A 14337-nucleotide genomic window follows, 5' to 3' on the forward strand; every position below is an offset into this window, starting at 1 on the left:
GAGCGATAAAGCTAGAATTTCTCTACACAACTTTGTTGCTAACGAGATGCATTTCGATTGGTCAGTTTTTACCAGAATGTAATTTTACGGCGGGTAATTATTTCTTACCGATGTTCAACAACGTACAGCAGCACCAATTTTCTATTTTGTTACGATTGAAACTTCTTCAGAACGAACACTCAATTGTTCATGAATTTAATAATAGCACTCCCAGTTCTGTCCATCATATCAAACAAAATTTAAAAAAATCTGAGTTGAAAACCAATATCTGGAGTCAATCGTTGCGTCGGTTGACCATCTTGAGAATGGTAAATATTTAATATATTAAATATGAAAAACCACTACAAAATAAAATATGTACAAAAAATTGTAAAAACAATACAGTTAAAAATACAAGAATCGTTTTTCTTTTGTCTTCTTGTAGTGTAGGCAGTGTACACTCTTTGAAAGGGAGATAGGTTTAATAACAAATGTGGAGGTTGTTTATGTTGTAGCCTAGACGACATATTGACTGGCCTAAATTTATTAACAACTCCGAAAAAACTGATGATACAGATTTTTATTGGCAGTTTGTGAGCGTGCCCATTATATCATTTGCTAGTAAATCGCTCAAGTGTGTTTATGCACGCAACAGCGATATCTCCGCCCTCCTCATGACGCTTGCAATAAAATCGCCTAGTGTGTTTGGACCTTAAAAGCTCCTTGCTATATTTTCACAAAAGGCGATTATACCTAAACCTATACCTATACTGAGAAGGTAACTTACCTCCTCAAATAGAGGTGGCGTTCATTAAAAAGATGGCGCCCGATTTTCAAAGCAATCTCCTGATGTGGTCCCAAATAGCGGTGCCAATCAAATCAAAGTGCATTCAAATATAGGTTTAACGGTAGCTCACTTTCAACATTTCTCCCAATACCAAATTGAAGGTGGTCAGAGACTTTGTGCATAAGGTCCTCATCAACTTATTTTTTTATACAATGTTAAAAACTTTGTGCTTTTGTAGAAGTTGTTTAATCTGGAGAACGAAGATGAGCTCACCACGCAGAACTATTGTTCTTTAATCATGTTCTCACAGAACTAATCATATTGGCCTACAAGTGTTTTGAAAAACTGAAGAGTAAGTTGACGAGTCCTCTACTTTTTGTAATCCTAATCTTCTGATAATTAAATTGGGCTTTGATGACTAAAGTGAGCTCTGGAGACTGCAGTCATTACATTGGGTAGTTGGCTACACTACAATACTATAGCACTGACAATCCGCAAAAATAGTAAAACAATAGTTATGAAGCAAAATAACCATGTATGGAGTGGCATGTACAATTGATATTTAAATTGTACAAATACACTATCAAAGTATTAAAATATTAACCATTTTTTAAAGATTGAATGTATTTCTTATTGAGTGTAGCCTGGGTTTTCCGAATGGAAAAAGTCTAAAACACAATCAGATTTTGGTCTAGTCCGTTAACTGAGTGCGTACAACAGGCTGCGCTGTGCAGCTCAGCACAATGTACGCTTATAACCAAGAGCAATGCGCTAAAAAATCTTTGTACAAAACATTTCTTATTAATGAGTAGGCAATTAGTTAGCCGGTCATATGTGTACCAAATAGGAAAAAACCAATCGCCATCATGCATCTAACTAATAGAAAACATGTTAACAGCCAACAGCGACCAAAGTTTTTTGAGAATCATTATTTTTGTTTTTACAGTTTAATATTGCAATAAAAAGCTGTGTTAGACCTTCACAGCTACCAATGTTTTAGAAATGGGCAATAAATAAACCTTTGGAAAATGGACTACTGATTGCTACCTATTGTATCAGCAAAAGAGGATGAGAACCTGACCAAGCTCATACTGCAACACACTTTTTAGATTTTTTGTCGGTAACATTAGGCGTAAAACCTTCTGCTGATTAATGTGTATGTTAAAAAACTCTGATAGGCGGTGTGGTTCATAAATAGGGTCATCTTAATCTGAGGGCACACTTCATTGGTGAAAATTAGGTCTCTAATAAGAGCCATCACATGTAGGACAAATTAATGTACCAAAGTCTGTTCTATTCTAATAAAAAGTGTATTACGTTATTCAAGAGAAAAGTGATATGGTAATGATGCTACCACTACTAGGCACAATAGCCTTTTAGCTTTTACTTTGAACCCATTTTCATTTGCCCTTTATAGCCACAATGTTTGCGCTTTAATTCTGGAGTTGTCTGTTCGTGTAATAATGTTCTATCTACCAATCTTTCATACAAATAAAAGTGTCCTCAAGAACCCTGGCCATCATTTTTAGCTGTTTTTTATGAAATCTAGAGGCATTTGAAACGTTCTCTCTTCCAACAGCGTCAATAATTTTTTAACCTTGTCTTAGCATTTTACAACATATTGAAGGGTTAAGTAACAATTTGTTCAAAACTTCATGAACTTGTGGTATGGCTCTTACTCTGTTTTTACAATAGGCCTGCTTATAAAAATGCTGATGAAATGCAGTTGCATTTAAATTCTGCATAAATTGTCTAAATTGTTTTTTATCACGGCTTCATTAACAAATTAAAGACTTGGTAAATTTTGATCTTGCAGCCATTTTTTTCCTAATTGTGCACGCAGTATGATGCTCAATTACAACAAGGCATGAAGTAAATGTAATACAAAGCAGTTTTTGCACTGATTTCTTATGTCTTAATTTTATGTTGAAGCTGTTTCAGTGGGAACTCTTAAACTACCAATAGTACAGCTCGTTTGGCAATGTGTTTCTGTATGGCCAAGTGCTGCATGATGCGGCTTTAGCAAGCTTTTGTACAAATTGTTTCCGATTACTGAGTAATTAGTAAATTACCTTATTACATCTATACCTGAAAAAAACTATTATTTGCATATGTTGAGCAAATAAGAATGCGTTTACAACCTGAGCATAGTTTTGCTTTGCAAAAACTTGTTTTATGAAATCTTCTTACTGATGACCAGTAATTTTAGAAGCAATACAGCCATAAATGGTTACTAACTTCAGATCTATAGACTGAGTAACTTTATTGAGCAATAGTACTAATGAGAGTAATTATGTTCATCAGATTAATTACCATGTAAACTAATAATATTCATAAATCATCCGACTAGAGTTTTGTGCTTACCTCACAGTAATTTCAAAATGGACGAAAAGTGGTCCCTCTTACTCGGCAACTCGTTTGTAATATTTTTGGGGGCATGAACTAACATAAAAACTTATGCTGACAAACTTGCTATAAAAATATTGTTAATAAACAATTGGGGTGTAAAGTTATAACCATTTATAACTCTTTTTAGAAATTAGGTTTCACGAAACACTTATGTCGCGGTAGAGAGATCCATTTGGTAGTAAAGGAGTTGAAGTTATCAGCAGGTAGATCATATGGGTCGCGGTCACAGAAACCATGGTTAAGTCGAAAATCACGAAGTTGAGTTATTCGACTTTGAAGCTGCACCAACTGAACTTATAATATTGGTAACAATATTTTTAACCTGTAGGTCTGGACCAATCAAAGAGTGATCTTTCTGAATCTGAAGTCAGTTTAGCCAATAAAAGTATTTTACCCTCGAAAAAAACTTAAAACTGTTGCTATGCTAAACAAGAAGTACTGAAAAATGGTGTCCGATAAAAATAATTGTTTCTTTTTTGCCGATTTTAAAGGTAACTTTGACATTTTGGACACTTGTAATGAGTACTTTGGTATTCTAACTGATGTCAAAAGCAGTGAAAGTAAAGGGAGTTGCAGTGATATTTTCTTAACGATTCTTACAAGATTACTACAATATTTAATAATAAGAATAATTATTCAATTTTTATGAAATTATAATCAGATTTAGTTATGAGAATAATTATTCGAGTTTGCAAGGTCGAAGTATATAGTGACCGATGGTGTGCAATATGTTACTGTTGTTAATTTTCTAAAGATTTGGTTGATGATTTGGGTGTGCCCAATATCGAGATACTCTCAAGCTATTTTTAATATCTGCAAAATTAAGTAATACACTTTCTGATAAATATACAGCTATTTTTTTGACAACCAGCTAAAATCTGTTTAGATTTTTAAATTCAGCATAAGTTTTTGGATCCAAGTACAGAAATCTAGAAAAATATCACAATATCTTGATATTGGTTGCTATGTCGTTTTGAAATGTAAACAAATCTGTACATTGGTTTTCGTTTCTCAAACTTTAACACCAGTTTTCTTGGAACTATGTTTTTGCACTAATGGTAAACGTGCTTCAGTTTTTGGACCATAAAATCTGCTGTAATTAGGCTAGAATCAAAATTTTGTTTGCTAAATCTTGTAATCCCGACTTACCATGAATTCTGTGATCATGACACATATTAATAGTTAATGCACTGTTTGGAACTTATAGTGCTAATGTAGAACTACAATAAAAATATGTCATCACAAACAGAAATTAACTACCAGTTTTGATTTTGTATAAGTGTCTTGTTTTCTATTACAGATTTTAATGTGTTTGCAGGACAAAATGAAGCAACTGCAAGAGGTTTATCATAGAATTTATTTCAAATTATGTTATTATGATAGAACTTTCCGTAACAAACTTTCATTTGGCTAATACTAGTATCCATTTTTGACTAAAATAAGTCGAACCAAATTGTTTCACTCCTACTACCTGCCCTAAATTGGTGCAAATGGTCATCAGAAATGTGCTTTCTTTGCGCTGCTAAAATGGCCCATTAAATGTACTTTAATTTGATGAAAACTCAAATATTGGTTAATTATTGGCCTTTCCAAAATACCGTAAAATACTCATCTGATTTGCATGTACGACTTAGCTGCCCAAGTTTTCAATGCATGGTACTGGGGCTTGTTATCATTTTGCTTGTTGAAGGTTGACTTGCAACAAAATTTCATTACGGTTATTTGGTATCAAAAGATTCGCCATGACTTACTCTGCTGTGTTGTAGGTGCAAAATATGGAGAAATGTGATTACAAGCTCTTAAATGCTAAAAAAGAAACAGTTAATCTCCGCGATCCCGAAACCGCCGTAGATTGGAATCAATTTATTTCTCTGACATAGTAAAATGATTTGGTTATTGTTTTGACACGTGATCTTCTCACATGAATTGCAAGTTCCGTAAAAGGCTCAATATAAAACTTCTTGTAGCACTAGTTTATGACATAAACTTTGGGTTTCGCCAAAGAGCTCTTACCAAATATAGATGCTCGCTAGTTTACAATTTTGTTTTGGGTTGATCTAATCGTCTAGTCGCAATCTGATCATGTGACCCATGCTTCCTGCCAAACAGCGCGCATAATTTCTGCAGCATTTTTTGACTATCACAGGTGACCAACAGGCTTGTCATGCTTATCAGATGATGATATGCATTCCTTCGAGCTAAGGTTAAAAATTAAACAAATTTTTACGGTAGGTTTTGAGATATCAGTGCTCAAAGTGACATCAATACAGTGAAGAGGAAACAGATGCTTGAGGACAATAGAAATCGTTTTATTGAATGCGTGAAGTGTATTTGTGAAAATATTTGAATGAATGAGGTTGCATGAAAGTGTAAACAGAAGCCATCTTGTTGAACTAAGTTCCATTTGACCCATTTTTGGAACGGGATTCTAATCTTCGGCAATTTCGTGATGGCGGCGATTAACTGTTCGCTTTTGAGCTTTTAAGAGCATGTTATCACATTTCTACATATATTGCACATGCAACACAACAGAGTAAGACATGGTGAATCTTTTGATACCAAATAACTGTAGTGTGAATTTTGTTGCAAGTCCACCTTTAAGCATTAGTAATCTTTTAGAAAAATGACAAGATTTTCTTTTGGAAACATACCTTTCAAGCAACAACGGTATGCGAGTGCCACTGTACGTAATTTTGATTAATATTCTTAAACTTCATAATCATTCTTAGTATTGACTAAGTATTATTGCTTTTTAGTTTGTGTATTTCTTTATGTAATTATTATCTGTGAATGTTTAGCTGAAGCTTGTGCAGAGCTGTCATCAACAACAATTTAGTTGAATGTCATTTACTAGTTATTCTGTTTTACAAATTGGACTGTGCCCTGTGAAATAACTGCTTTATTTTAATTGTGTATACAGCTCCTATTCACCCTTGCATGTTTATAGTTGTCATGTTCTTGCATTCTGGTTGCCTGTCCACTGACGATAACACTTGTACAGACTATATGTAAGCATAGTGTCTGGGATAGGAACTGAAACTCACAGTTAAACCTATGGTGACCAGCTCTAAACTTTACCTTGCAATAATATCTAAAAGCCAAGTCCAGATAAGGGTCAGATTACTGACTATCAATTTTATGAATGAGTAATTGGTTTTGAAATACCACTTCAATATTTGAAGTCCATTTTTTTAATAGGATATGAATAAGTTTTTACATTGCTTAACTCACGTTCTTCTATTGCCTACAAATCACAATGGTGACAAATATCAAAGCTGGGATTGAGAGTCATAAGCTAAAATATCAGATGCACTTCTGCTCGATCAGTTTTTTTCCTTTTTTGCAGCAATCAATGAGCTTGCAATTGATTAGCTATGAACAGAGTTTAATTTAAATCGGAAAATTATCTGTTCAAAAAATGAGATATTTCTATTTTGTTATTACTAATTGCAGGGTGTTGCTATAACATGTTCCGCACCCACTCTGGTGCTAGACAAGTTATCTAAAGAATTGGCGATTCAAGGTTACAAAAGCTTACATATTTGGGGAGGTTTCTGGTCAGAGGAGAGCGGACAAAGGAACTTAGTGAAGGTAAATTATGGTGTCAAAACACCAAAATATTGAGTGACATAGAATGAACTTTGGTGAAAAACAATATTTTTTTAGATGTATTTTACAAATATTGAGATGAAAAATTTTGTGCTAGTCCGAAAAGTTCAATAATATGTATTTGGACAATGTATCAAATAGTCTGCAACAAGCTATAGCGTTTTTTTTAACTCTGAATGACACTCGTATGGCTTAACTTGCATTTTTGTACCATTTACAATCTTTGTTTTTGAGAAGTTTACCTTTTGTTCCAAATCCAGTTCGGCCTGTCATAGCTGTTTTCTGCAGTCATCATTCAATTTTCGGGATCAACGGGGACCAGGGTCTTTTGTGGACAGTGAAAACCCACAAAATAAAAAGTAATGTTTTTATGTATATACATAAATGAGCCAAACTTTAAGGCCAAAACACTTGCATTGTTTCATAAGCATAATGTAATTGTTTCCTATGTGAAAAGTAAATTAAAGTTCCTTTCATTGACTTTTAGGTCATATTCTAACTTAAATCCAAGTATTTTAACTCAAATTATGAATTTTTTGTAATATGGGCATAGGTCAGATTTTTATCTGGTTGGAATAGTTGTACAGCAAATTTTGCTATAATGTACATGTATACCTATTATAACGCAAATTCCTCTCAATGTAAAGAATTTATGTAAAGCTTTTGTTTGACCAACATAAGTAATGCCATATAGGGTAAAGTGTCAAGTTGGTGAAAGTTCCTAAATTTATTAACAAAGTTTTCATAGTTGTCCTTAAAAATATCGCTTACATTCTTGCCAAACTTGAGCAATGATAAGATGCGTAGGGTTCGCTATTATAGATAGCAATACATTGTTAAACTAGTTTGTCATTAGATATTGTCATTTTTGTCAAAAATATGTAAAATGACTTGCCTCGCAAAAAATCAGAAATATTTGAAGGGGATCTATCAGTGAAAGCTTTGGAGTGTTAATACAGACGGTCTCCTACTTACGAACATTCGAGTTACGAACCACGGTACATACGAACAGGTCTGTGCGTATAGTCATCGATAATACCGACGGTATTACCGACGTATTAGCGGCAAAAAGAGGCGCTACGTAGAAGCATCACCCAGCATCCACCTTCCTCTGCCCAGTTCGTTGCAGTGCATAAGTGCGTGAACATATCTCCAGTGCGCAAAGAACTTTTTTTATTTTTCCTGTATGTATTGTAAAGGAGTTTGCCGACCTTTACTTGGCACGATCTAGACTAATAAATAAAAAGAAGAGAGTGTGTGTAGTTTCATTCAGCTTTTTATTAGCGAAGGAAATTTCACTACTCGATGAGCGTACATCTATCTGCTCTGCTCAAATAAATGAGAGCGCTCCGTTATATTCGGTAATATCAACCGTTCCGTCCTAACGGCAAACGGTGAGAACACCGGCTAACAAGGTGAATAAATAGGACCGTTAGCGAGTTGGTATGACAACAATAAAAGTGACTATAAATGCTAGTGTTATGACGTGATATCAGATATAACAATAGCATAACGAGTGAAACAACGGTATAATAAAAGGACAACACATAAAAAAGGACAACAACGATAAATTCTAGCATAACGATTAAAACAACGATATAATAAAAAAGGACAACACATACAATCAATAAGAAATGCAGTGTCATGGCCCGGCGTCCACCACAGTATTCTCTCCATTTTATTAAAAAGTTTTTTCAGTACAAACCAATTTACAGGTTACTTATACAAGCCTTAAACATACTTATATAAACCTTCAATATACTTATATACATGTAGGCCTTAAGCATAAATTATAATACAAAATATAGCACTGAAGCAACTTACGAACAAATTCACTGTACAAACAATTGTTCGGAACGTAACTCATTCGTAGGTTGGGGACCGTCTGTATACCAAGCTGAATGTCATGATATCTAGTCTCATCAAAATCTATCTTGCTCCCAAGCTCTTCCCGACGATGGATAAATGATAAGTCATACAGACACTGATTTTACTTTGTTAGTTAGCCACTAAGTAGCAGTCTGTCTCTTGTGGCTTTTATTCACCTCACCTTCTTTTTGATCTCCAAATTCATGTTTACTACCTTCAAAACTGAATGTTTTTTAATTGCCAAATCAGTTGATATGGGCATCAGAGTTAAATTTTTAGCTGAGCTAGAATTTATTTTGGTCCTCTCAAATAGTCTGCAAAGATGAACCGTTATAAACGAGCGCATTTGCACAGACATGCTTATGGCAAAGAGTAGCTTTATTATATAAGCAGAGACTAAATAGTGTAAACAAAAGCTGAAAATCTGTTTTAATAGAAACTTCTAAACTATTTAAAGAATTTCAATAATGTCTATATAATTAATGATTAATGTATAATCCTAAATATTTAGGATTTGTTTGGAGTGCGCGAGAGGACCACTCTGCTTTGCAGAGTAACCTGGCAGTAACCCTATGCTTAATTTGTACATGTATGCATTGCAGTGAAAGGCATATTCATACACACCATCCTTACAGTGTTAAAGGCCAACTGAATGAAAATGGACTTTTATACAATTCATAGTCGATCTGTGCATGGAAAAAATTGACCGTGTAGACAGTTAGGAATTTTACTCAGCTCAAGATTTTGAATTAACTTGGCTTGTACCAAAAAATACCATGGCAGTGTAGAGTGCTGTAAAAGATTATCAGTTGCAATAATTATGCATTCAAATATTGCAAATTATTACAAGGTCAATTAGCATAGTTGTTGTAGTGTCAGTCTAGCAAGGTAAATGTTGCAAGTTCAAATCCAGTGGGATGCAATATTTTTTCCATTATCCAACGGTGGCTTTATATGGACAGACACGGTTCTCATCACAGTACAGGCTGAATGTGTGAAATTTTGTAGATTTTGGTGCATTTTGCTTAGAAATAAGAGGAATAGTAACGCTGCAATTATTAGTTTGTAAAATAAAGCTTTTCTTAACCCAATTATTCATTACATTTTATATTTAAAAGATACCATTCTTACCTAATAGTTTGACAAAAAAGCTTTAGCTTAAAAGAAAGCATTAATGAAAATGTTTGTTGTTTTTTACTTTTATTGAGTTTACTTGTGTTAACAACATCGAAACAAGAATTTTTTAAGGCTTACTAGGTTAATTTCTTTTTAGGCAAAACATCAACATAGTGAGTACTGCAATCTCTATAGGGGGAAACATAATTATGTAGAGTTTCAGTAGGAAAGCATCCTCTGTGCGACCTACATTTAGTACAGCCACCGATATAGCTTGCTGCAAAAGCCTACTCTTCAAGTTTCTGGCCAATCTCCTAAGCATTCTAAAACAACATGATGGAGCACACTTTTTAGTCAGTATTGTTTTAAAGCTGGTTTGAGATCTTGGGAAAGTCTGTAAAATGAGTAGTGTTCAACATTCTCCTAATTTTTAACTATACTAACAGGTTAATAACTGGTTTATTTGCAGGTAGAGCAGCATATTTACCAGTGGAGGCAAAGTGGTCTAGATTGCCTAACCTTCAAACAACAAGTTGATGTTCAATTTCTAAAAAACCATCCAGTGACTGGAATGACATCCAACATTAAAGTTCTTTCTGTAGCTGGGCGTGTCTACAGTCAGCAAAGTTCTCTTGCGAATCGCTTCAAAGATCTCTAGCTAAAATCATATTTTAAACGTTGTGCAGAGCCATTAGTTACAGCTACCACAACTTCACACATTATGCTCGAGTTGCCAGGAAATGATCACACAATTTGTAAGACAATTATGGAGCTCAGTGTTTTGAAGCTCTACAGCTTTACTTGACAGAAATAAAATAGTCCACTTTTGTTGATAAATGTTTTATGGTATTCTTGTGAATGCTTTGATTTTTAATCTTTTGGTAATGTAACAGCTGTTTGGCCTGCTTTATATAGGTTGCTCCATTTGCACTAAAGACTTTTAGATTTATACAAACTCATTGTGTTTTAAGAATATTTTATTTGTCACCGTTGCATTCACTTAAGCAATTTGTTTGACGTACTTATATTGAGCTTTCCTTTTCTGTAAACTCAACTCCTTGACGGGGTTGCTTAAAGAGTAAATTTTTTTCCTTATGAGTAAGTTTGGGCTTTTTTTAAAGAAATAAGCTGACCAATGTTGATAAATGCGAGTTAGATATACATGCATGCAATCTGCACAGTGTGTTCAATGTTACTGCATGGTTTCATCAAAAGCTCTTATCTGAAACCTTTTATAATCTAAAGGGCCCACATATGCTATATTTTCCAGTTTTGCCTCAGTAGCAATGAATTGACTTAACCAAATTGTATAAGCAATAAATGTGGCCACAGGTATGCAAATCTCCCTTGTTTGACATTTATGTTTTAAAAATTGGGTGTCTCTGACTCTACCAGGCATATTTGGCAGCATGAATATATGCACTGTTTTAATTAATATACGTTTTAAAAGTTTTCTATTTGACAACCAGGATGGTTTCAATACCAATTACTTGATGTCAATACTATCTTAGTTTTTATTGCAACTTATTACAACTTTTTTAAAATGGACAAAATGCTCGTTTTTTCCATGCATGACCACTAACAAGCTATTAAGGGAAAGCATAAGTTTTCAATTTTATGAATAATACGTATGATAAACTTTACATCAAAGCACACACAGATGTGCCTGCAAATCGGTTTTCTTAGGATCTGTTGGCAAAATCCCTGAAACCCAAATTAGTTTGCCTTTTTAACCAATTGATAGAAAATTAAATGATGCAATAAAGGTTCATTACAACTAAAAAGAACCAAACTAAATATCATAATTAGCTAAATTTATATAAAAAGAAGAGAAGTAGAGCTTGGAACTAGGACTATCTAATTCAAGATATAAAAACATAATATGAGGCCCTGAAATTAATGAGAAGATAACTTCTCTTGCAAAAGAGAAGACAACTCAGAATTTTGAATAAAAATTTTCAAATTTTACGCTAATGGGAGGTCCTCCATTTCAAACTACAAAGCCTCCTAACCTGCAAAATTTTCCAAAATGTTGAACTCTCCGGCAGAATTTATGCAAAATGCAAAATGGATACGTATGCGATCAGCATGACGAGTAGAGTTGTTTAAGCATGTTTCTAGCGAAGCCTCCTATCAGAAGCTTCCTATTATCCGAAAGCCCTATATCGTGGATATATTTTCCAAAGTGGCCTCCTATTAAATCTAACTTGACTATATATATACATGTATATATATATACATGTATATATATATACATGTATATATATATACATGTATATATATATATATACATACATGTATATATATATATATATATATATATATATATATATATATATACATGTATATATATAGATATATATCTATATAAATCTAAGGTTGGCGATTTTCACCAGACATATATGTGGCTGAACAAAGGAAACCTAACGGCCAATACAGAGTTGCTAATCATAGCAGCCCAGGAGCAAGTGCTCCCAACACGGCAACTCCAAACGAAAATCTATCACACTAGAGACAATCCTAGATGCAGACTGTGCAAAGATGCACCTGAGACCATCCAACACATCATCAGTGGATGCAGGGAGCTAGCAGGGAACGTATACACTGAGCGGCATATTCATGTCGCAGGTATTGTGTATAGAAGTCTATGTGATGAGTATGGCCATAATAAACCACAACACTGGTGGGAAGCTCCTGGTAAGGTCGATGAAAATGACCGCGCTAAGATCCTCTGGGACTTCTACATCCAAACTGACAAGCATGTCCTAGCAAACCAACCAGATATAGTGGTGGTAGACAAGGAGAACAAGAGGGCTACTATTATAGATATAGCAGTACCCAATGACTACAATATAGCCAGCAAAGAAAAAGAAAAGGTGGAGAAATATCTCCCTCTTGAAGAAGAAATTGAAAAATGCTGGAATGTAAAAACAACTGTAATCCCAGTAGTCATTAGGGCACTGGGCGCAATAACACCGGCGCATAAAATGTGGCTTGCCCAAATACCAACAGCAATCAACTCAGATGAGTTGCAGAAAAGTGCGCTATTGGGAACAGCTAAGATTTTGAGGCGAGTGCTCAAAATCCCAGGTCTCTGGCAGGAGACCCGAGTTAGAGCAGAATTTACCACCCATGCGGGATATCCGGGGTGAGGAATCAATTTTTTATATATATGTATATATATAAATATCAATCTGTAGTTTAGTTCGTCTATAGCTATTAAATTCTTGAAATTAAAAGCTCACTGCATGCTCGATTTGAAAACATGGGAATCACAAGTTTCAAGTTATATAATTATAATCTAACAATTGCTAAAAATTATATTTAAGAACAAGTGAACTGAACCTACTTATATTACAGAACATGCAATATAAGTACCTACATGAGTACCTACAATAACCTACATGTAGAAACAAAATTGATGTTTTTAAAACAAAAATATTTTCTTCGTTCTATAGGCCAGCTGCATTCTGATCATTCCTTTCGATCGAACGAACATCTTCTGATTGTTCAACACCTTCCACAATGTTTTCTGACTGCCACTATTTTTCTGCGCTGCTGAACTAGTCGATGTTGGTGTCAAAAATATTTTTAGCAAGCCAAGCTTTTACAGCTTGCAATTTGCACAAATACATGTGATGATGAACTTTTTGCCGCATACGAGTTATGCACAACTTTTAGCCCAAACTAGTTGTTCAAATAGAGGTGACGTTCAATTAAAGGGTGGTGCTCTATTTTTCAACTCTTCTCCTATAGTAGCGGTCAAATAGAGGTTTTAAATTATATGAGGTTCAGCTAGTGCTGCACGTTAAAATGAAATTGCATGATAGGTGTCGAATTCGTGTGGGATGATTTCCTTTTGTGGCGTTTTGTAGGTCAATTCTGTAATCGGGTATATCCACATTTTTGATGCCATGTGAAGACAAGAATTACCTGTGTTTAATTGAGAACCAACATCGGTTATTGCCGGCTTTCGTGACTCAATATCGCCACAGCATTTGCGCATCGCCACCGCATTTTGCATCACCACCTATTTGCGAACCCGCAAATTTCCTTTCTTGTTGGGAATCTTCTAGAAACAGGCTGGCGAGGTAAACAAAAAGATTCATATACACTAATTTTATTCATTATTTTACAAAGTGAAGTTGAACTGTTGAAATAGTCAAACAAAGCAGGTTTTAGTGATCGCTCTCTAATCTATTCTTACCAAAAGTGTGTTTAAAAAACGTGATCACAGCTATTGCCACTCATCTGGATGTTATAATATATAAACTAATTATTAATTAATTTAAATTTAACTACATTATTTTCAATTTAGTATTAAGTAAAGAAAACTATAAATAATAACTATTATATAAATAATAAAATTGGTTGAATAGGGTTACCATTATTATAAGGCCGGAGAACAAAGCACTGATTGCCTAATAGTATTAACATTATTAATAATACTTATTTGCCAATTATCATTACCTAGTATTTAAATTCAAATTCAATTGTTATAATTTATAAATTAATTATTACATACATACCAAAAGTGACTGTAGTTGTATCAGTTTGGTTGCAACTCT

General features: G+C 34.1%; 1 long non-coding RNA gene across 1 annotated transcript; it reads left to right on the forward strand.

Moving 5' to 3' along the window:
* Positions 1-1004: 1004 nt before the first annotated feature.
* On the forward strand, positions 1005-10317 carry LOC137402082 (uncharacterized). Its single transcript, XR_010979444.1, has 3 exons — positions 1005-1118; positions 6629-6766; positions 10239-10317. It is a non-coding gene; the product is annotated as an uncharacterized lncRNA (long non-coding RNA).
* Positions 10318-14337: the final 4020 nt, after the last annotated feature.

The sequence above is a fragment of the Watersipora subatra genome, chromosome 8 (assembly GCF_963576615.1).
Source record: "Watersipora subatra chromosome 8, tzWatSuba1.1, whole genome shotgun sequence".
NCBI classification, from domain to species: Eukaryota; Metazoa; Bryozoa; class Gymnolaemata; order Cheilostomatida; family Watersiporidae; genus Watersipora; species Watersipora subatra.